Source organism: Ambystoma mexicanum, chromosome 1q (genome assembly GCF_040938575.1).
Source record: "Ambystoma mexicanum isolate Mex_15411 chromosome 1q, UKY_AmexF1_1, whole genome shotgun sequence".
NCBI lineage: Eukaryota > Metazoa > Chordata > Amphibia > Caudata > Ambystomatidae > Ambystoma > Ambystoma mexicanum.
Window position 1 is genome coordinate 100355080 of NC_090922.1, and position 21466 is coordinate 100376545.

At 46.8% G+C, this 21466-nt stretch overlaps 1 long non-coding RNA gene across 2 annotated transcripts in view; it reads right to left on the reverse strand.

Moving 5' to 3' along the window:
- The window catches only part of LOC138525663 (uncharacterized), a 446797-nt gene that overhangs the window by 312507 nt on the left and 112824 nt on the right, over positions 1–21466 (reverse strand). Inside the window, exon 3 of one of the 2 annotated variants that reach the window (XR_011283401.1) lies at positions 10940–15805. The exons of the other annotated variant lie outside the window; for it this stretch is intronic. This is a non-coding gene — a long non-coding RNA (uncharacterized lncRNA). Of the gene's footprint in view, positions 1–10939; positions 15806–21466 lie in introns of those variants that run through there. 2 annotated transcript variants of the gene reach the window in all.

Here is a 21466-nt window from a genome sequence, read left to right on the forward strand (position 1 = left end):
GCCTGTCCTGAACTGAGACTGGTGAAGGTATGAACTGGTTTCCCGCAACTCCACTAGTGCGTAAGATGGACTCCATGAACATCCCCATGAAGGCTGGGAGCCTGCAAACCTGCACTTGATTAAAATGGCCCAGTCAATGGGCTATGTGAAGTTGGGGACATCTGTATGTGTGGACATGCTTTATGTGGTGCCAGGAGCTCTCATTGGTGTCTTTCAATGGCCTTAGGCCTCACTCATCCAGGTTATTAAAGGGTCCTTTGACAATGCAGGGAAACCCCCTTTTGATAATGTGGTGAAGCCCCCAATCTTGTCAACCCCAATTATATGCACATGCTAAATGCATGTTTTGTGGGTGCAACTGTCAAAGCATAAATGTATGTGATTGTATGTGATTGTAATTTGCACCCATAATCAAAAGTGGTGCTGTTACTGATTTAGTTTAGTCTGATGTCCAGTGGTGCTTGTCTTTTGTTTGTTCCTTATGGAAAAGAAGGAGTGTAGTGTGTCACCCCTCCTAGGAGCATGGTATCTCCCAGGACTGGTGCTGTCAGTGACCATGTGACGAAAGTAACAAAAGCAATGAGCGGCTTCCCGCTCATCAGTCTTGGAAGTAACTGAACACTGTGTGCTGCGTCGTTATTACCAGCGCCATGCTGGCGCTGTATAACTGGGCGAGGGCCTGCCATGGAGGGCCCTCTATGAGGACAGTGCCCCTTCCGGGCAACACTGTCCCTAACTGCAGTCATCCTTGAGGGTAGAGCCCCTGCTAGGCAACTCTACTTCTGGACCCAGCAGAGCTCCTGCTGGTCAACGCTGCTTTTGAATGCCGGGGCCACTACTGGGCAACGCTGGCGCTGTTGCTGGTATTGGCCCCCAGGCTATGGATGAGCCTGTGTGACCATGGGCTGACAGGGTGCCCCTCTCCCCGTCCCAAGATGTTGGCTGGATGCCCCCAGCGCTGTCAGCGATCTGGCGATTCGGATACCGTGGGGCGCCCCCTATGGTCCGCCCCGCTGCATGATCACAGCAGGCACTGCCATCCGGGTGATCCCAGCAACTCGGTGTCCTGCTCTGGTGCTTTCTCGTTTGCCACATATGAACTGACCCTAAATCAGTGCACATTGCCGAAACAGGCTGAGCATATGAATCACGTGACTAGGGGTCAGTTAAGGATGTTTTTAGGGTCCAAGCTTAAGGGGGGACCTGCGGGCCCTAGCAACGCCTCCACAACCAGGGTCCTCAAAGTTCAATGTACACAGACCAAAAGGGGACCTTTCATCAACTGGCAATGTAACTTGATCTTGTGTAGAGTGCCTTTTGCCATTCTCTGTGCCCTCTTGGCACTAGGTGCTCTAAGAGAGAAAGAGTGAGGGGTGTGTGAGTGGGGAGACGAGGGCGAGGCGAGATGCATGCCGGTGGGAAGCTTCATTCTCTGTGGGCTAGTGGGATTCTGGGCGAGTTGTCTTACTGCACAATGCCTGTGCTGCCAGGGGGGATCCCGCTTGGGTACTTGCTAACGGGGTCCATCCACCCTGTGAGCATGGATGGGCAGGAGTGGAGGGCTGGGGTGGGTCCAGAGTGAGTGGCAATGTGTTTGGCTGCCATGTGTGTGTGCAGCAGGGCCGAGCTATTTTACACATAACTTCATGAAACCATGATAGACAGCTCGCGAGGAGGCACTTCTTCATATGCGCGCTCATTAGGCTGACCAGATTTTCAAGACAAAAAATCTGAGACAGCCAACAACATAAAAGAAGGACCCATACCCCCCACCCCCACCGCCGGCTCCACCTAACCGGGCCTCCCCCGCCCCCACTGCCAAGGTATATACATAGAAATTGTGCAGCTTTGGGGGTAGATAAAAGCACGTAAATTCCAAGCATGATACTGATTGAATTATGTACTTAAATGTTATATTTGTACAATGAGCTTGACCGTTATTGGTAGTTAGTGTCAAAATGTTGAGGATCTCAACTATAGCAGTCTAAATAAAATGAAAATACTAATAACAAGGCTGCTTTTGCTCTGTTTGACATTACACCTCTTGCTATGTACATTCCTCTCAGCCTGTCTCTGGGGTTCAAGCAGTTAATGCATAAGGCTTGTACCTGCCACTTTGGGGGTTTGAACCCATCCTAAAATGACAACATTCTTAACATCTAATACTGTTTATATAGTTGATAATTGTTTGTGATAAACAATACGGGGCTGTCACTTTCCCCTTGCCCAAAACCGGGACTAGGTTTTTGAAACATAAAAACTCTAAGGACAGGGGGAGAGAGGTCCCAGTCCCGGCAAAACCGGGACGTCTGGTCCCCTTAGCGTTAATGTTTCGAGATGCGCGCTCCCTTGCGTATAGTTTTCATGCAGTGGCTTTGTCTATTTCCAAAACATATTGTACGAGGGCATACATTTTTTCTCTTACAGGTTTTGTCCTCCACCCCTAAAACATCAATTTCAGTCATCACATTTGCCCCCAATTCCTCATCAAGCTTGGAACCCATGCTGCTTGTAGTGCGTCAACTAAAATGTCGAAAAGCTTACATTTTGTTTTTTTTAATTAATATGTGTGTTGGTATGCTTAAATAAACCTTACAACACAATCAGAAACACTACATCTCACATTTTATACAATAAAAATAATTAAAAAAACAAAAACATCCCGAGTAAAAAAAAAAGAAAAATTACATTTGTAACATTATATGAGATAGTTGGCATTCTCCAATGTATTCCTAGCTTTATGAGCCCATGACAGGCAGAGTTCAATATTATAGACAAGCACATGAGCTTTTTACCCTCTTTGGGAATCCTTAGCATGGTGCAGTCTGGCATCCTGGTTATTGGAGCATTGATGCATGTTTACCAAACATCAATGCTATGGTGGGTTTGATAACTGCACCCCAAAAAACCTTCGACCTGGAAGAGTTGCATAGGACATTTTAGCTAACAAGCCACACATGCCACAATGCCACCAATTTGCCATCCCTGGAAGTTCCCCTTCTGACCGGAGCCACAAAGCAATGCATTGTGAGTATGCAAATTAGCTGGAAACCTTGCCTTCCCTTAACATAGCCATGAGCCCCATTAGTCAGTGTGTTCACATATAATAATGCAGCTCATCAGCATGCCATGTAGAGGATGCCAGGGAGTTTGCAGATAAGACAGCACCAGTGTGTGTGTACACATGTGACAGTGGAGATGGCCTGTGAAGAATCAACTTCCGGGGCACCTGTGGTCCAGGGGTGAATATCGGTTTCTAAACCATCAATCAAACCCACACCTCTAGTACACCAGAAGGAATTCAAACAAATTGGAATAACAAGCAAATTATAAAACTCTGTGTCCAATGTTGGTAACGTGGATGGAACGGCAGGCTTATCTCCAAAAGGTCGTGGATCGTTGTTTAATTGCAACACAGCAAAAATATAATTACTACCCAATGATAAAAGGAACTGTCCAGTCAAAGTTGTATCAAAAATATCTACTTTCTTTTTTTTAAATTATTATTTATGTATGGTTACAAGAACCTTTTACAAAGAAAGATACATAAAAATGAAAGTTGAGAGCAAACACAAATTCATAGCAAAAATACATTAAAAGAAAAAAAAAGAAACAGGAAAATGTGACTTACATTGTGACCACAAACATTCACAACACATTACTTGACAATAAAATAGATAATTAATTCATAGTACTTCTCATTTGTAGTTCCGAAACTCAGAAGCCTGATTTTAGGCCACCCAGTTTCTTTCAAGCCAAAAAGATAGCAATCCACCACTATCCACACATTTAAATGGGGAATAGTATCAGAGAACGATGTTACTTCTTTCTAAAACCTATACCACATTTATTGTTAATGCTGTTTCATGCCCAGAGATCAATCTGTCCCAGAACGTATCTGACACTATTGCCTCTTCCCTACTTACAAATCTCCCAAACAAGGCTACTCTAATGGGCCAAGCGCCCTCGCACTCCATTTGCAGATGTTTTAACATTTGGTTTAGTGGGTTTTTACATGTTTCACAGTTTGTGGGCTACATCATCTTGCCTTCGTTTGGCTCATACCTCTCCAGTGGGAACTAAATTCAAACGGATTCTAAGGACGTTTTTTTTCTGACCTTCCGGTCAGGAAATTTTACCAAGTACACGGAAGATGACCCAATTTTTAATCAACCGTCAAAAATGAGTTTAAGGAGGCTGAGTTTCCCAGATCTTCAATTGTTGCGATTCAGTCCCTCAATTCTACTGCCCTCTTTATTTTTAGAGGATTGTTGGTTAGTGTTTCAAGGTTTGTGTCAGCTTTTGCAAGGATCTCCTTTACCCTTATTTCGAAATTTGAGAGGATCTTTGATTTGGAATGCTCAAGGTGGGCCTTGATCTGTGTGTATAACGTATTATCCTGTGTGGTGACAATCTGGTGAAAAAGAGAAGCCAATTTCCAGTCTACAAGAGAGCCCAAGGATTTCAAGCCCAGCTCAAATCTCAAGCTAGGCGTTGAGGCCCTCATTGGGAGCCCAAGGCCTCTCTTCTATATTAGGCCCTCCAGTTTTTGCCAGTTTATATACCAGAGTAGCGGTTTGGCCTCTAACCCATATAAAATCACTGGGATAACTTTTGCTACATAATACTTGATCAGAGGAAGAATTGAAAATGTGCAATATTTAAGGAGAATCTTTTTCATTTGGGGAATGAGCTGCATGATTTTACCATTCACATCCGACTCCACTTTGTTTACTGATGGTGATGCATATACCATATAGCCCAGGTACGTAACTTCTTCAACCCTTGGAATGACCTGGCCCTCCAGTACCCATTTAGAGTAATGGACCCTTTTTCGTGCATGCCTAAAGACGACTATTTTAGATTTTATTGGATTGATGGACAGTCCATTTAACTTGGCATAGTCGCCTAACCTGGTTAGCAGACACTGCAACCGTATTGCTGTTTTGTCCAGCAAATATCTACTTGATTTATATCACAACAGAGAGTTCTAGCAAAACTACGAAACACAACCCACCCTGTAAAGGAAAGCAGAGGACAGACAGTTTCAAAGAAGGAAAAGGGATGCACTCTAGATACTGACAGGAGGGTAGTCAGTATGGTTAATAATCACAACAGTTTAAGGTTACTTGACTTCAGCACCAAGGGAGCAATAGGTCTTAAAATGTCTCTAAGGGCCTTCTGGGAAGGACTAGGGGCACAGAAGCACAATGTACCTTGTGCTGTAGGTGTTCTTGGTGATGTGATCGACAGGGTCGAGTCGGCTTTAGGGTGGTTTGCAGGCTTCTGGGACAGAGTTGAAGAGAGGAGTCAGCTGCGAGTATTAGATGGCAAGAAGGTTCGGCGAGCGACGCTGGACGAATGGCTGCAGGCTGGCCTATATGGTGGCTCAGAGTCAGGAATCGTTGTCTCAGTACTGATCAGCAGTTCTGAAGCACTGGTCGAGACGTCTCAGATGTCTTTAAGAGACTGCAGCTTGACAATGGTCAGTGTTGCAATCAGTTGCAGCTGGAGGAACTCGACAGGCTCGAAAATGTCCTTTAAGGCGGACCTCAGTAGATGTCCACCAGACACTTCTCCAAGCTTTTTCAATGGGCTCATGCCGTCCTTTAAGGCGGACGACCCAAAGCTGAGGAGTGTGTTGCAGGCAGTTGCCTTGTCCATGGATGTAGGTTCAGAGACCTTCTGGAACTCCCTATCGCGGAAGCTTGCTGCAGAGCCTAGCAGGGCCTGCTGTGTGCTGGCTGGGTACTGGTTCTGGAGCGGCTAGAGGGTCCTCAGAGTTCTGGATCTTCCTCTGTTCCCTGGCAGATGTTTAGGGGAGGGATCTTGCTTCCCACTCTGGAAATCCTGGCCTTCCCTCACTGGCGCAAGAGGTAAGGCAGACTGTATCTTCAGCCAGGGTCCAAAGATGAGTTCTTCTTTCTGCTTCTGGTGATGCCTTCAGATGATCTGCCAAAAGAGGGGCTCAGACCCCTTTTAAAGCCAAGTGGGCCACAGTGATTGGTGAAGGCTAAGCCTACCTTAATGAACCAATTCTGGCTTCCCTACCAACAATCTCCTGTATGCAGGAGGTCATAACCACAGTGCTTTACAAAAGGAAAGGTAAAGGGGTGAAAACGTGTGATACTAAGTCCCACCCATCTTCCTGTCTGCTGTTGATCAAAGAGTCTCTCAAGTTAATGGATCTCTCTGCGGTTCCTGATTAAAATGGCATGTCTCCCTTGGAGCTGCGGCGAGACCAGACTCTCTGGCTCCTGCAAACCACATTCTCATACCTTATGAATGGGGTACCCCTACCATGGTGGCCTACTGTAAACACACAGTCCCAGACATGGCAGCTCACTGTCATTGATACTGAGGGCAGGAACTGACTTCAGGAGGACACAGTTACATATGAAAGGTTGTTGGGTTTCCCATCTCCTTTGTTAACCTCTGGAGCCAGGCCCACTGTGGGCCTGTTTGAAGTACCCTCTATCAGTATGTTATTTGCTGCCACCAGTTGCAGGGGCGAACAAAAGAGTAGGGCAGATCCATGGAGCCTTTATTAGTTAATCAAGCTGGCCATGGCAGGGGGAAGCTTGGTCCTGCCCCGAGGACATAGTGTACTCCTGGCTGTCACATTCCAACTAAATTTGACAGGACGGACTGTGCCTTTGTCCACCCAGAGTACACGAGTCAATGCGTTTGTCGTGGTGTGAGCATAGGAAAATGTGTGTGGATTAGCCCCATACATTTTCCTGAGGTTGGTCTACCATAATTCCACTTAATTAAACATTTCAAAAAGGCATGGGCAAGCGCACACCAATTTGTGCGGATGGTCAAATTCCTCACATGGCCTGTGCTTTTGAGAAGGTGCTTATAAGTACATGCATAAGAAATGTATGCATAAGAATGGATGGCACCTGCAAGTGCCACGGGGGAGATGCTTGTGACTGCACACAAAAGGAGTGCATGGACATAAGAGGGTTTTCACTTTCCTAAGCTACAGAGTGACTGCCTATCAGTGCACACACAAGAAGTGTTTGCAAATGTGAGAGGGGAAATTGCTTGCACCACTGAAGGGGGGCTTGTGAGTGAACACATGTCAGTGTGAGAGCGAAGTTTCCCTGAGGTGCTACTAAGGTGGCGCTTCTAAGTGCACACATCATTGTGTACACGAGAGGGGCTAGCCTGTAATTCGGGGAGGGAGCTCATGAGTACACACATAAGGAGGGAGAGAGGCGAGCTAGCCTGTGCTATAGAGGGGGCGCTTCTGAGTGCACACAGTGTGCACAGGAGAGTGTTGAGCCGGCCTGTGCCACGAAGGTTCTTGTGCGCGCACACTGCACTCTTAAAGGAGAGAGTACAGTGGGGGAATGGAGACGGAACACACTCCACCAGAGAGAGAGCTGCTTGCTCGGGCCCTGGACAGTTGCCTCGCTCTTCGGGATGAATTAACCCAGTTCCCAGCCGCAGAGCGCTGCTGTCATCCATCACATTAACAGCCAGATCCGTGCGCGCTAAAGTGTCTGTAATTGCAGCAATGCTGAGACAGAAGAGGAAGGTGAAGATCCCGGGGGACGGAGACGCAGCCCAGCCGCATCCCTTATTCACTTCCACGGAGGCGGGAACAAAGCAAAGGGGTGGGGGAGCAGCTCCCGCCTGCCGCCCAAGTGCTGTGTCTCACAGGGCGCAGCCGTCGCCTGAGGTACAGGGGACGGAGGGCGTATCCATTCCCAGCTGACGTGCAGGGGCGGGGGCAGGCGAAACCATACCCAGCCGAGGAATAGGGCGGGAAAGCATATCCTTTCCCCCCCGTAAGTGGGGCATAGCCATGCCCCCTAGGTACAGGGGCGGGGCGGGGGGAGGCGGGCCATCCATTCCCAGCTGAGTTACATTGGAAGGAGAGCACATCCATTCCACCTGGGGTAGAGGGGAGGGTGGGCATATCCATTAATCCCCTCCTGAGGTACAGACCACCTGAGGTACAGGGGAGAGGGGGCAAATCCATTCCACCTAAAGTACAGGGGAGGTAGAAAGTACTCGACCACGTGGTGGTTGGGAACCCACTCAGGGAATCGAACCTCAAAAGAGGCAAGGGGGAGTGGTGGAGTGCGGCTCAAATCCAAGTCCTGGTCCCAGAGGGCGCAACCTCCACCTGAGGTAGTACCAGGGAAGGGACGGAATACCAGTCCCCTCTGAGGTACAGCAGGAGGTTGAAAAAGCTAGACCCCATGGCAGGTTCAAAAACACCCCAAAAGTGGCATGAGGGGAAGGGCGAGAGTTCAACTCTCATCCAAGTCCTGGTCCAAGAGGGCGCAACCCCCGCCTGAGGTACAGGGGAGGGAGGACCTATCCAGTCCTCTCTGAGGTACTGGGCAGGGAGAGCAGAACCCACAAGGGGTACATACAAGGTTAAAAACATTCGCCCTAGTTGATGGTGAGAAAACACCCCAAAAAAGGCATGCTGTGGGACAAAGGGGCAAAAGTGCAGTTCCCATCGGAGTTTCGTACGAGCAGCTCCATCTGCGGTATTGGAGGAGAGGAGGTTGCACTTGAGATGTGGGGGCAGAGGGCATGTTATTGGTGCACACCATGCGGCCCGTGGGCCCAATGCAGTCGTTCCGGACATTTTGTGTGGCCCTCCAAGTCACAGGACTGTAATGATGAAGTGTTTGCCTGAAAGGCAGTCAGTCACTCATGGCAGGTGTGTGAAGCCGCTCTTGTCCAGTTTTTGGGCCTCATTACGAGTTGGGCGGTATCTGGGCTGTAATACCACCCAACTTTATTAGCGTTAGCTCCCACTGGTCTGGCGGTATTACCGCCGGATCACAGGTTGGGCGCTAAGTCCCCAATCCCCATTGGGTCCAGTGGACCCAATAGGGAATTTTCGGCACAATTACCGCACAGTAATACCGCTGGCAGTAAATGCGCCGAAAATGGGAACTTTTTCACTGTGTTTACCCCCAGCTCAGGGCTGTGGGTAAATACGCCAGACTCGGGATAGGGCCAGCCCTTAAAAGCGGTGGTAATACTGCCGCATTTAAGGGCTACCGCCCAACTCGTGATGAGGCCATTTGTCTTTGCATCATGATACGTGCACTTTTACTTCTATCAAAAAACATGATTTCAGTCTCATAATACAAATAAATCAAAGTGGTAATGCCATTATAAGGCTATGTATCATGTGTTATAATAAAAAGCAATAAATGAAAAGTACACCTGAAAATCCATGTTTTTTAAATCGAATTCGCACAACGATGTCCCTACTAAACGCTCAGGTCCGCGGTATGGATTTGTGTGGTTGATTCGGATCCCCAGCGTTAACAGTTGTGCACTCCTGGCGACCTTAGCGCTTTACATCTTTCGGAAGTGTTCTAAACGAAAATTATTTGGTGGCGGGCTGAGGCGGTTTCTTCTCACCAACATTTGGCGTTCAGAAGTTTAATCAGGAGCGCCTGGGAAATAACGCAAGAGAGGAGCTTTCCTATAATGTTGATGGTAAAGTATAAAACCTAAACCTTGAAAGCTGTGTTTAAATATTTTTCCCAGAGTACAATGAACAGTGAGCAGTGAACGGAGGATAGCACAGGGGCAACGCGCTTGTCTTGGAAGCAAGACCACGCAGAGTAACAGAGGTTCGAATCCTGGATCCGCGCTTAGAAACCCAACTCAGGTATGGTATTAGGCGGGTTATAAAAAGCAATTAAATAAATAAATAAAATCCTAACAGGTGATTTCACAGGCCTCCTGATTGAAAACACTAAACCAGTTAACAAACTGAAGGCTGCAAATGGATTTTTCTGAATTCGAGATTCAGAGAGTGGGACGAGAGGTAGGAGACAGAGGTGCCACCAAAGGGTGGCCAAGGGAGGCCATGGTTACAATTATAAAAATGCTTCCCCACCGGCCTGCCTGCTTCTTAGAGTCAATGAGCCCGCGCTGGGTCACGCCAGCCATACGACCGGGCCGGGCCACCCCAATGAAAGAAGCAGGCAACATAATGTTACGTTGCTTACTTGTAAAAGTGCATTACACTGTTTCAGGCCGTCTTTCAGCGTTGAGGTTCAAGGGGGTGTGCAGCAGCAGACAAAACAAGCACGGGTTTGCCAAAAGACATGCACTGGGGGATGCTCTTCGCAAGTAACTGGTTCTATAGGAGGGATAATTTGGAGACTCCTGAAGACACTTTCAGGGGAGAGTGATCTGCCGTATTTGGGTGGCTCTTTACTTGTAATGCAGCCCTGAGTTTGCTGCCTACCAGGCTTGGGACCCTAGCACCAACCTACGAGGTGCCTGTGGCTTAGTGGGCTCTGGGTCCCGCTTAAGCAGTTGCTAGTCTGCTATCGGAATATTCTGCAGAAGCGGTTCCCCCCTGCCGCCTCTCTTTCTGAGCTGCAGTTGCCTACACATGTTAAATGTTGGGAGCAATGGTGAACCCAGTGTAAGGGTGCACAAGGAGGAGACTGACACACAGGTGGCATTGTTGTTGATATAAACTTGTATTAGTAATGAAAATAAAAAGAAAACCTAACTTTACCGAACTATAAGATGGATTTCCCTACCTCAACTAAATGCTAAGGTTTCATTCAGGATGTCCGTATAAATCAATAGTCCACAGTCCTGTGTCAAAAGGACTACTTCTGTCCCTCACACTTATAACTGTAACGGTTTATTGAGAGGCCACCTTCAACACAGGGAGTTCCTTCCCTCCTCAATCAAGGTGTCACACAACAAACTGTTTAATGCATTCTTTGTTCAGCCCTATTTCAGACTCATATCGTGACACGTGGATCCCTCCCCCTGTGCCACCAATGGGCCAAGAACCAGGTAGGGGAACAGAAAATATCTTTATAGTTATTTGAATTAGAGGTAATGGAGATCGAACTAAAAGTACACACGGCACCTTCTCTGTGGCTCACAAGTTCTTTTTAGATAAATAAATCACACAAGTGGGTTTGGAAAACACAAATCACAATACTTTATGCAGATTTCAATTTACGGAAAAATCAACACTGGCCAATGAACAACATCAGTTTACATATGCAGTGGCGTGCAATTTCGATTTTTCTTGCACGCTTAAAAAGGCTAGCAGTTTGGTTTACAGATTTGTACAAATGCATATGGCAATTATTATTTCACCCAAAATGTTGCTTTGAAATAAATGCAGGGTGACTTAAAAGCAAGCCATCCATCAAATCTTCAGTGTTGGATACACGAGGTCTCACTTTTGCAAAGCACTTCTCCCCCAGCCCCAAAAAAACCCAAGCATCAATTACATGCAGCACCCTCCTATTCAAGGGCCAGCCAGGCCTAGGGAGTGGGGATAGTTAAGAATTTTGTTTTTGAGCCTCCCCTCACTTAAAGGCCTGGGTTGGGGAAGATGGACAGAAACAATTGGGATGATTGGGAGTTTTGATTTTTCAGACCCCCCTTCACTTAAAGGCCCGTGTTGGGGAAGTTGGACAGAAAAATGGGGATGATGAGGAATTTTTGGATTTTCAGACCCCCTTCACTTAAAGGCCCATGTTGGGGAAGTTGACAGTTTAGGGATTTTTTATATTTATTTATTTATTTACTTACTTATTTATAACGCGCCAACAGCCAACAGGCATCAGGGCGTTACAAAAACAAACACACAAGGACAACAAATTGAATGGGAAAGTGGGCAGCAGGTTCACCAGCTCAGCAACTAAACTGGGGATAAAGGAAACAGAATGTCTAGAAGTTCCCTAAAAAGATGGGGTTTCAGTTTTTAAAAAAATCTCCTTAGATTCGACATAGCTCTAATAGCAACTGGTAGGGTATTCCAGAAGGAAGCCACAATGACTGGGAAAGACCTACTGAGACCCCTGGTCCTTGAGAACCTAACTCCCTGCAGCTGTGCAAGAGAGGAAGATTGCAGAGTCCTAATGGGTTGGTATGGTGGGAACAAAGCTTTAAGATATTCAGAGGCGTTTCTGCAGAGAGAATGATGAACTAACGTGCCAATTTTAAACTGGATGCATTCAATCACTGGGAGCCAGTGGAGATCCTTCCTGAAATTGGATATGTGTGACTTTCTGGAGATGTTCAGAGCCACGCAGACCACATCATTCTGGATAACCTGGCAGGCCTGGATGGTAGATTTCGAGTAAGGTGTTACAATAATCTAACCTAGACAGGATGGTGGCTCATGCTATAGTCACAGAATTCTTTTCATTGAGAAAAGGTTGAATGGACCGGAGAAGCCTAAGATGCTAATTACAGGTCTGACAGAGGTATTGCACCTGGGCATCAGAATTCAGCGAGGCATCCAAAAAGACCCCAAGGGGTTTAACCTTCGAGTGAGTCTTGATGTTGTTGCCTTGTATCATGAAATTGTCATAGGGATCCAATTTGGAGCAAGTCTGGGGGGGAGCTGAATACAAGAAACTCAGTTTTATTGCCGTTGAGACACAACCAGTTTGTGGACATTCATCTCTCGATGGCATTATATATATTATTCAGAGTCCCGGAGTCCTTGGCGTAATACCCAGACAACCTCAATGACCAACTGCGTGTCATCAGCGTAGTTAGTGACAAATACTCCCAGCCCTTCCAATAGTGTACAGAACTAGCGTGTATGTACAGATTGAAAGGAAGGGGAGCGATGGAGACTCCTTGAGGGACACCGTATTCAATAGGGGAGGTAGAGGAGGAAGCTGAGCCCCATTGGATTTTAGATTCACGATTGGACAAAAAAGAATGAATCAAATTCACTGCATCGGGAGAGCAAGCACCCTGATGTCATAGGCACAGAAGCAAGCGCTTGTGGTCAACAAGGTCGAAAGACACAGACAGGTCTAAAAGGATCGGCATCCCGTCTTTCCCCTTCTCCAACATTTTCAGTAGGTCGGATTGGAGGTCCACTACGGTGGTTTCCATACTAAATGAGGGGCGAAACCCTGATTGTCAGCTGTGGAGGTTTTTATTGAGTTCCGTAAAGGCTTGTAATTGGACGGTGGCCATCTTGTCCATGATTTTCAATAGAAATTGGCTATTGGTAACAGGCCTGAGATTGCAGGGGTCAGTAAGGTCCAGGTTCGGGGTCTTAGCGATCAGAGTAATGTTGACTTTCTTAAGTCCCGCAGGGACTTGACTGTATCCAAACAATGCGTTAACAAAATGGGTGAAGAAAGCTCAAACAAGTCGTTATGCTCTAAGATGATTTTAGGAGGGAGAAGATTGAAGTGACAAGAAGTCAGGTGCATAGACGAGAGCGTGTTGGTCCTGTCTTCAAGGGTGATTGGTGAAAAAGACAAGCCAGAAAATGTCAGCCTTTTTCTATCAGATAGATGGACACTCCTGCTACTGGCCTGTCTTGGCCCTGGGCTAGAAGGATTCAGTCCCTGGCAGTGGAGATTTTATCCTTAAAAGCCCCATCTGTTTGAGAGCAATCTCAGTCCATAGCTATAGAAGGGATATTGGAGGCTTTAGGTTTTTCCAGGGATTTTAGTATCCCAAAGAGTTTTCCTGTTGAGTTAGAAGCCTGTTGAATCTGAGAGTTGAAAGAAAATGTCTCCCTCTCAACAATTAGAGATTTATAGGATTTTTCCCGTTGTTTACACTACCAGTGGGTGAAATCGAAAGGGTGCTTTAGCCAGCATTGTTCCAGCCCCCTTTTTTTCTTTTTCAAGGCCTCAAGCTCAGGTGTGAATGAATTCTGATGCTTTGGATTATCTCTAACTGCTTTAGTTTTGACTGGAGCAATTCTATCCAGCATTTCGCTGAAAGAGTCAGTGAAAACAGACAGCAATTGGTCCACATGATCCTCAGGGAATGAGTTGGACATGATGGACTCGAAACAATGCGGAAAATCGGGAGGGTGCACCTTTTTGAAATTTTGCCGGCTAACCAATTTCACAGTATTAGTAGACCTGGGCAAAGGAATGGGGAGATCTAGCATGAAACTAATGATGAAGTGATCTGACCAAATACACAGAGATGTGACAGCATTGTCAGATTTGAGATTCCTAGTCACTATCCAATCCAGTGTGTTATTGTTGGTCATAGTTGGATCAGAATTAATAACTTCATGATCGCTGTGTGAGAGAGCTGCTTCTAGGTGAACCGCCTCCTGTCATAGGGATCGCCTCCCCAGCGGTTAAGATCCCCCAAAAAGAAGGTTTCTGATTTGGGGCTAGTTGGGTAGTTTAGTACAGCAGTGATTTCTTTGTTGAACTCAGGCATAGTGGAATAATAATGTTTTAGCTGAAGAACAAAGACGCCCCTATTCCATAAAGAAGTCAGGGTCAACAGGAAAAATAGGATTACCCAATTACATTACAGGCTACCGTTTTTAGCGTACACTGGGAATAAGCTTTGTTCATTTCAAATGTTAACACAAATCAACTTGTGGTGTTTTGCGGAAGGGGAATTAATTAAATTTATCTTCAGTCAAATATGCTAAGGATCTTCACAGTTTGCCCCTCCCCCCCCACACTAATGGAAAAGAACCCACCAATGAAAGGGAATGGGTTAATTAAATAGATCCCCACAATGACCTTTTGTTGGACAATCTACTTACTTTTGGAAATCTCTGGGCTTGGCACTCAGGGGCTGAGCAGCGCTTCGCTTTTAGGGAAAAACAGGTTTCTAGGCAGCACTTCAGTCAATTTGATCCCACAGCACTTCTCTCTGTCTGGCTCCAATGAAAAATCACAGGCTCTGCTTTCTAGTCTGCCCAGAAATAGAAATCTCCAGCACCCTTCCAATACTTTCCCCAGATGGATTTCAGTAGATCTCCTTTGGTGATTTTTGCAGCTCTCCCATGGTAATCTTTTTGCAGCCCCCCCTCTCTCGTAGGACATCAACCTTATATACCAGTGATGACACAATCAAGATTTCAATATTGGGGAGTGCCCTGCACAAATTCTCACACCTTTAATTGGTCCTTGATATTTCCCTCCAATCCCCAAGCCCAGCCCCTGTCTAAGAATTGGTGCAGGAGTCTAGAACAGAAATATTGCAACTCCCATTTGAAATTCTCATTTGTTTTTCTATGTCCATGTCAGCCTGAAAGTAGCTGCATGGCAGAAGCTTGTAATATTAATATTCCTCTCCTCAAAACGGATCAGTGAAGCTTACTTTCGTTTCAGAACCTTATTGCCCTGGCATATGGCAATTTGTTGCCGTTTACACCAAAAGTATAATAGTTAGGAACATGCAATCTTAACTCCAGATGCTTAATTTTACACTGCACCAGTTTGCTAATTCTTCAATTCTGGAGATTTTCAGGGCATCCAGAAACACATTTTAGCTTGCTATTGCAATTCCATAAGTCACAGTTTTTCAGCTTTCTCTGGATTTCAACCGCAGAAAGACACCCAAATAGTCTGCCATAAAGGCCTATTTTCAGTGTGAAGGTTTGTGAAGGATGGCAGGTCATTTTTCCAGTGGGCCTTTCAGTTATGTTTGTTTGGGCCTTTGGTTAAACCCTACATGTCCCCCACCCCCAGATCTTCCATGATTCTTTTGTGAGGAAGAGCAGGGATGAGTGGGGGTTTCCTCCAAAGTCCCTTTTTTTCATATAATTTTTTCTTCTGTTGGAGGCTGTCCAGCCCATTTTCCTTCCTTAAGGAGTGGGCCCACCAGCCTCCACTTCCGTCTTTTGGTTGGAGGTTGCATAACGGAACCCCCGCCTTTTCTTTCCTTAGGGAGTGGGTGCTCCAGCCTCCACCTTCATCTTTGGTTTGGGGGGGTGTAGCACGGAACCGCCTTTCCTTCCTTCTTCCTAGCGTCCCTGTGGTACTCCTCAGACTCCCCTGTTGCCCCCAGGCGGGAAGTGAAGAAAGTAAATTATCTAGCGATAGAAACAAAAGAAAGGTTCAGTACTTTTTGCACAACATATTCCCCTGAAGATTGACATTGCATTTGAGAGAAAATTAATTACATAGAAATAGACATAACATTTCAGAACATCAATTTGAGCTGGGAAAAAACATTGCATATGCATTGATATCATTTCAGCCTATCACATAACACACTTTTCTTTCAGTACATTTCCAAAGGACACTGATTAAACTGCTTACCTGTAAGTCTCCATCTGGAGTTTTCACTCTTCAGACGGTTCCTCTGCTTGAATTTCATTTGGCTCCTCAGTCAATCGTAAAGCTTGTCGGGATGACAGCTTTTCAACTGCTTGATGTGGGCCCATTTTCCTTCTGTCTGTTCTCCTTTTGGGATGCAGATCTTGTAGGCATCTATCTATGATTTCAATGGCACCATGCCAAGACAGAAGATATTTCTGCTCCTTGGTCTGGTTCCTCTGCAAATTGTACTGGTAAAACCTGTCACCTACTTCATACTTTTTCTTGGTGGTCTTTAGATCATAATAGGTCTTCATTCCTTCAGCCGACTTTTCTAAACTGTGCTGAGCATAAGCAAAGGCGTGCTGGAGGTGCTTCCTTAAATTTTCAATGTACTCATGAGGGGTGGACGCATTAATCAGTGTCTGCTCCTGAGTTCTATAGAGCAGATGATCAAATGGGGACATCTTTGTTGCAGAAGAGGGTGTAGACCTAATAGCCATCAGGACAAGTGATAATTGGCTGTCCCAACTGGGTCCAGAGTCTGCCACAAACTTATTTAAGATACTTGCTATTCACTTGTTGTAGCTCTCTACCCCCCCATACCCCGCTTGAGGCGAGGTGGTAGGCAATGTGGAGTTTTATTTTTACCCCTAGAATCTCCCACATCTTTGCCATCACCTCACTGGTAAAATGACTATCTCTATCGACTGAATCCTTTATGGGAGGCCGAAACAAGAGAAGATTGTAGTTGATCATTAGTAAAAACAAAGAGGTGATGGCTGGAAGGTTTAGAATTAATCTTAACCACTGGCAATGCTCTGGGCAACCCTCCAGACCACCGTTCTTCGCCTGCCAAGCCATTACAGAAGGGAAAGACCATATGCAAATCAGGTTAGGCCCCATCCCAAAAGGGGCAGTCCAGCCCGAACTGCTAGGCCACATCCCTTCTGCACGAGACCACAAGCATCCCCAAACATGTTTCGCCCTTGTTGGGGCTCATCAGTGAGGAGTAGCTTGAGTCTCTAGGCCCAGCAGGCACGGGACCCACATCTGGGCATACCCGTCCCACTCGGGGTGACATAGCAAAAACAAAGAGGTGATGGCTGGAAGGTTTAGAATTAATCTTAATGCCCAGAGCATTGCCAGTGATAAAGCCTAGCAGGATCCAATAGTGTTACCTGAAGGAATGTACGCAGATGTGGCCAGAGAGCGAACAGAAAATGTTTTGGGGCAATCAGGGGATCTCCTGCGTCCTTCCTTATTGAATCAAGTTCCAAGGAGAGCCACAAAGTATCAGTCTCTAAGAGCACGACAAAACCATGTCTTCTGTGTGATTCCCGGCATTGAGAGTCCGCCCCCAACTGTCGAAATCGGGCTATGTATGTTATAATGTCACTGGTACCTTGTTGAATGTCAGTCAGTTGATTCTAAGCTGCAGAGGCCAGGTTAGGAGACTTGAAGACATCAAGAAACGCCTTTTCAAAGGTGGTGAAATCATCAAGTATGGGACTGTTGGAAGAAACTATTGGGGCTGCCCAGGCGAGCGCATTGCAGGTCAATTTACCAGGATATAACCTATCTTTGCTTTGTCCTGATTGAAATGAGAGGGTCCAAGCAAAAAATGAATCTTACAATGGTTACAAAACTCTGCCAGTCATCTTGGATCACCGTCAAACTTCATGGGCGAAGTGTGAGCCATGGCACTCTTGCCCTGAGGAGCAGCTCCTGCTTCTTGAACTACCATCTGACGTAAAGTGACATTTTCCTGGCGCAAAGCTGTCATTTCCACACAGAGGGTATGTAATTCATCACTGAGTTCTTGTACATCTTCCCTTTCTGGGCTGATAAGTCGTCTCAATCTGTTACACAAAGTGACTCATGGGTGCTACATACCTGTTTCTTTGAGGTATCTGCGATGAGGAAGTCAGTGGGCCTCATTAGGACCCTGGCAGTCCCGTAATGAACGGTGCCGTTACGGCACCGGCACTGTTCATTACGGGCTGCCCTATTACGAGGACTGCTGCGGGACCCGCTAAGGAACACCTGGTCAGACCAGGCGTCCTTAGCGGGTCCCGGTAACAGTCCAGCATGCTAACAACGGGCCCGTTAATGACGGGCCCGTTGTTAGCATCCTCCCCATTCCCATTGAGCCTTATGGGGCTTTGTGGACCTTGTCATGCTTTTGGTACAACACCACTGTTAGGCAAGTATCTGAGAACCCAGTCTCCAAGAAGAACTCCTTGTTCTTTATGGGATAAGCCGAACAAGGGCCCTGGGAAAGGCTTCTTTTCAGTTGTTTAACTTCCTCAGCTTGTTCAAGACCCCATTCCCACTTGACTCTGACTTTTAATTAATGGGCCAAGGGTTGAGTAACCTCTGCATAATCTTCAAGTAACTTTCAACTATAATTAGTGAGTCCAAGGAGACTTCTTAATTCTCGCAGAGTAGCAGGGTCTTTTAATTTAATTAAGGCTTCCACCTTCTTCGTCTGGGGATTAAGACCCTGGTGGGTGATCGTGTGCTATAAGAAGTTTACTCGGGTCTTACACCACTGTGCCTTCGGAAAGGACAGTTTTGCTCCGGCTTTCAGCAACTGGGAAAGAAAATATCAGATCTCTGCTGTATGTTCCTACACCATTCAGCTCTTGATCAGAACATCATCTTCATAGGCCATATTTCCCCTTTTGCCCAAGTCTGTTATGCAAAGTGTCTTGTGGATTCTGCGTATCTGTTAGACGAGGTTGCTGTGATGAGGAAGCCTGTCTGTCTGGAAGTGTAGATAGAAGAATTCGCAATGCAGGGTACCAACCCAACGCCTCCCTAGTATAAACAAAGAGGCACCGGACCAGCTCCCACCATTACGGGACAGCACTTCCCTGATTTACATGTGGTCGAAACAGTGCTTGCTTGATTCCAAGGTGTTTACATAACTGGCTCCAAAAAGAAGAGATCAATTGAGAACCACGATCAGTAATAGGGATCTTTGGAAATGTTATAAAATGTGCTATCTTGGTAAAGCAGTCCACCACCACCATGATACAGGTGTGTCCATTGGATGGTGGCAATTCGACTATGAAGTCTGTGGTGATGGTGTGCCATGGATAAGGTGGAGCTTCAGTAGGTTGCAGGACCCCCAAAGGCATTTCCCGCATGATCTTGGTTTGAGTGCAGACAGGGCAAGAATCCACACACTCCTTCACTTGAGAGATCCATCCAGACCACTAAAACTGACCTGCAATCAAATCCTGGGTGGCCTTGACACCTGGATGCCCTCTGATGACGAAATCATGAAAGCCATGAAGGATCACCTTTCTGAGAGAAGCTGAGGAAACATATGAACATCCCCTGAAAAACAGGAGTCCTGCTCGTTCACAAATGTTGGGTAGGTGCAACAGATAAAGCCGAGCAGGATCCAATAGTGTTACCTGAAGGAATGTACGCAGATGTGGCCAGAGAGCGAACAGAAAATGTTTTGGGGCAATCAGGGGATCTCCTGCGTCCTTCCTTATTGAATCAAGTTCCAAGGAGAGCCACAAAGTATCAGTCTCTAAGAGCACGACAAAACCATGTCTTCTGTGTGATTCCCAGCATTGAGAGTCCGCCCCCAACTGTCGAAATCGGGCTATGTATGTTATAATGTCACTGGTACCTTGTTGAATGTCAGTCAGTTGATTCTAAGCTGCAGAGGCTAGGTTAGGAGACTTGAAGACATCAAGAAACGCCTTTTCAAAGGTGGTGAAATCATCAAGTATGGGACTGTTGGAAGAAACTATTGGGGCTGCCCAGGCGAGCGCATTGCAGGTCAATTTACCAGGATATAACCTATCTTTGCTTTGTCCTGATTGAAATGAGAGGGTCCAAGCAAAAAATGAATCTTACAATGGTTACAAAACTCTGCCAGTCATCTTGGATCACCGTCAAACTTCATGGGCGAAGTGGGAGCCATGGCACTCTCGCCCTGAGGAGCAGCTCCCGCTTCTTGAACTACCATCTGACGTAAAGTGACATTTTCCTGGCGCAAAGCGTCATTTCCACACAGAGGGTATGTAATTCATCACTGAGTTCTTGTACATCTTCCCTTTCTGGGTTGATAAGTAGTCGTCTCAATCTGTTACACAAAGTGACTCATGGGTGCTACATACCTGTTTCTTTGAGGTATCTGCGATGAGGAAGTCAGTGGGCCTCATTAGGACCCTGGCAGTCCCGCAATGAACGGTGCCGGTACAGCACCGGCACCGTTCATTACGGGCTGCCCTATTACGAGGACTGCTGCGGGACCCGCTAAGGAACACCTGGTCAGACCAGGCGTCCTTAGCGGGTCCGGCTAACAGTCCAGCATGCTAACAACGGGCCCGTTAATGACGGGCCCGTTGTTAGCATCCTCCCCATTCCCATTGAGCCTTATGGGGCTCAAATAGGAATGGGGATGAATTTTTACCAGGTCCCAGTAAAGGGCTATTACCGGGTCCGCCAAGGTCGGCATGACCCAGTTATTGCCCTTTTCTGGGACCCGGTAAAAAATCATTACCGGCGGCAGCCGTGCCCTTAATAAGGGCACGGCTACTGCCAGGGTCGTAATGAGGCCCAGTCTGTCTGGAAGTGTAGAGAGAAGAATTGGCAATGCGGGGAACCAACCCAGTACCTCCCTAGTACAAAGAAAGAGGCACTGGACCAGCTCCGAACACCACGGGATGACACTTCCCTGATGTATGTGGTGACAGAATAGTGTGAACACTGGCAAGGAAGACCATTTAGAATGTCCAATGGAAAATAGATGGTATTCTGATGATAGATCCAGCAGATGTAAAAGCAGGCAGGATATTCAGGCATCAAGGCAATACCCAACAGAGGCACAAGGCTGAACAGGGAACAGGAAGCAGGCAAACAGACTGGCAGGAGGGACCAAGGACACAGGCAGGGCCCAGGAGAGTGGCCAAGGGGAAAAGAAGGGAACAGGACTGAAGTACTCAGAAGGCACAGGGACAAGGAAAACAAGAGACCAGGAAAGGGTAGGCTGGACTGGACTGAACTGGAAGAAAGCACTGGGTGGGCACTTGGTGGGCACTTGGAACCAACAAGGGGCGAGGACACAATCAGGAACTAACTGCGTTTAGACACAGTGAATCGTATCTGTGGGCCCCTAATGAGGAAGCGTCATGAATGCGTCATGAATGCGAGGCTTGCACAGCAAGCCGACACTGCCTTAGGGCTTGAAGGACTGCGCATGCACGGAGAGTTGAATACGGAAGTCTGCGCATGCATAGACTGGAAAAATGGTTGCGCCCAAGGGCCCCGGGACTGCAGCAGTATGCGTCTGGGAAAGAGGCCATCGTGGGTACAGCCTCCATGATGGGGCTTGCCAGACCCAGAGACCTTGTTTCCCCACAAAGGTGAGTGGTATGACAAAGTTGGGCATTGCCTTATGTAAAAAA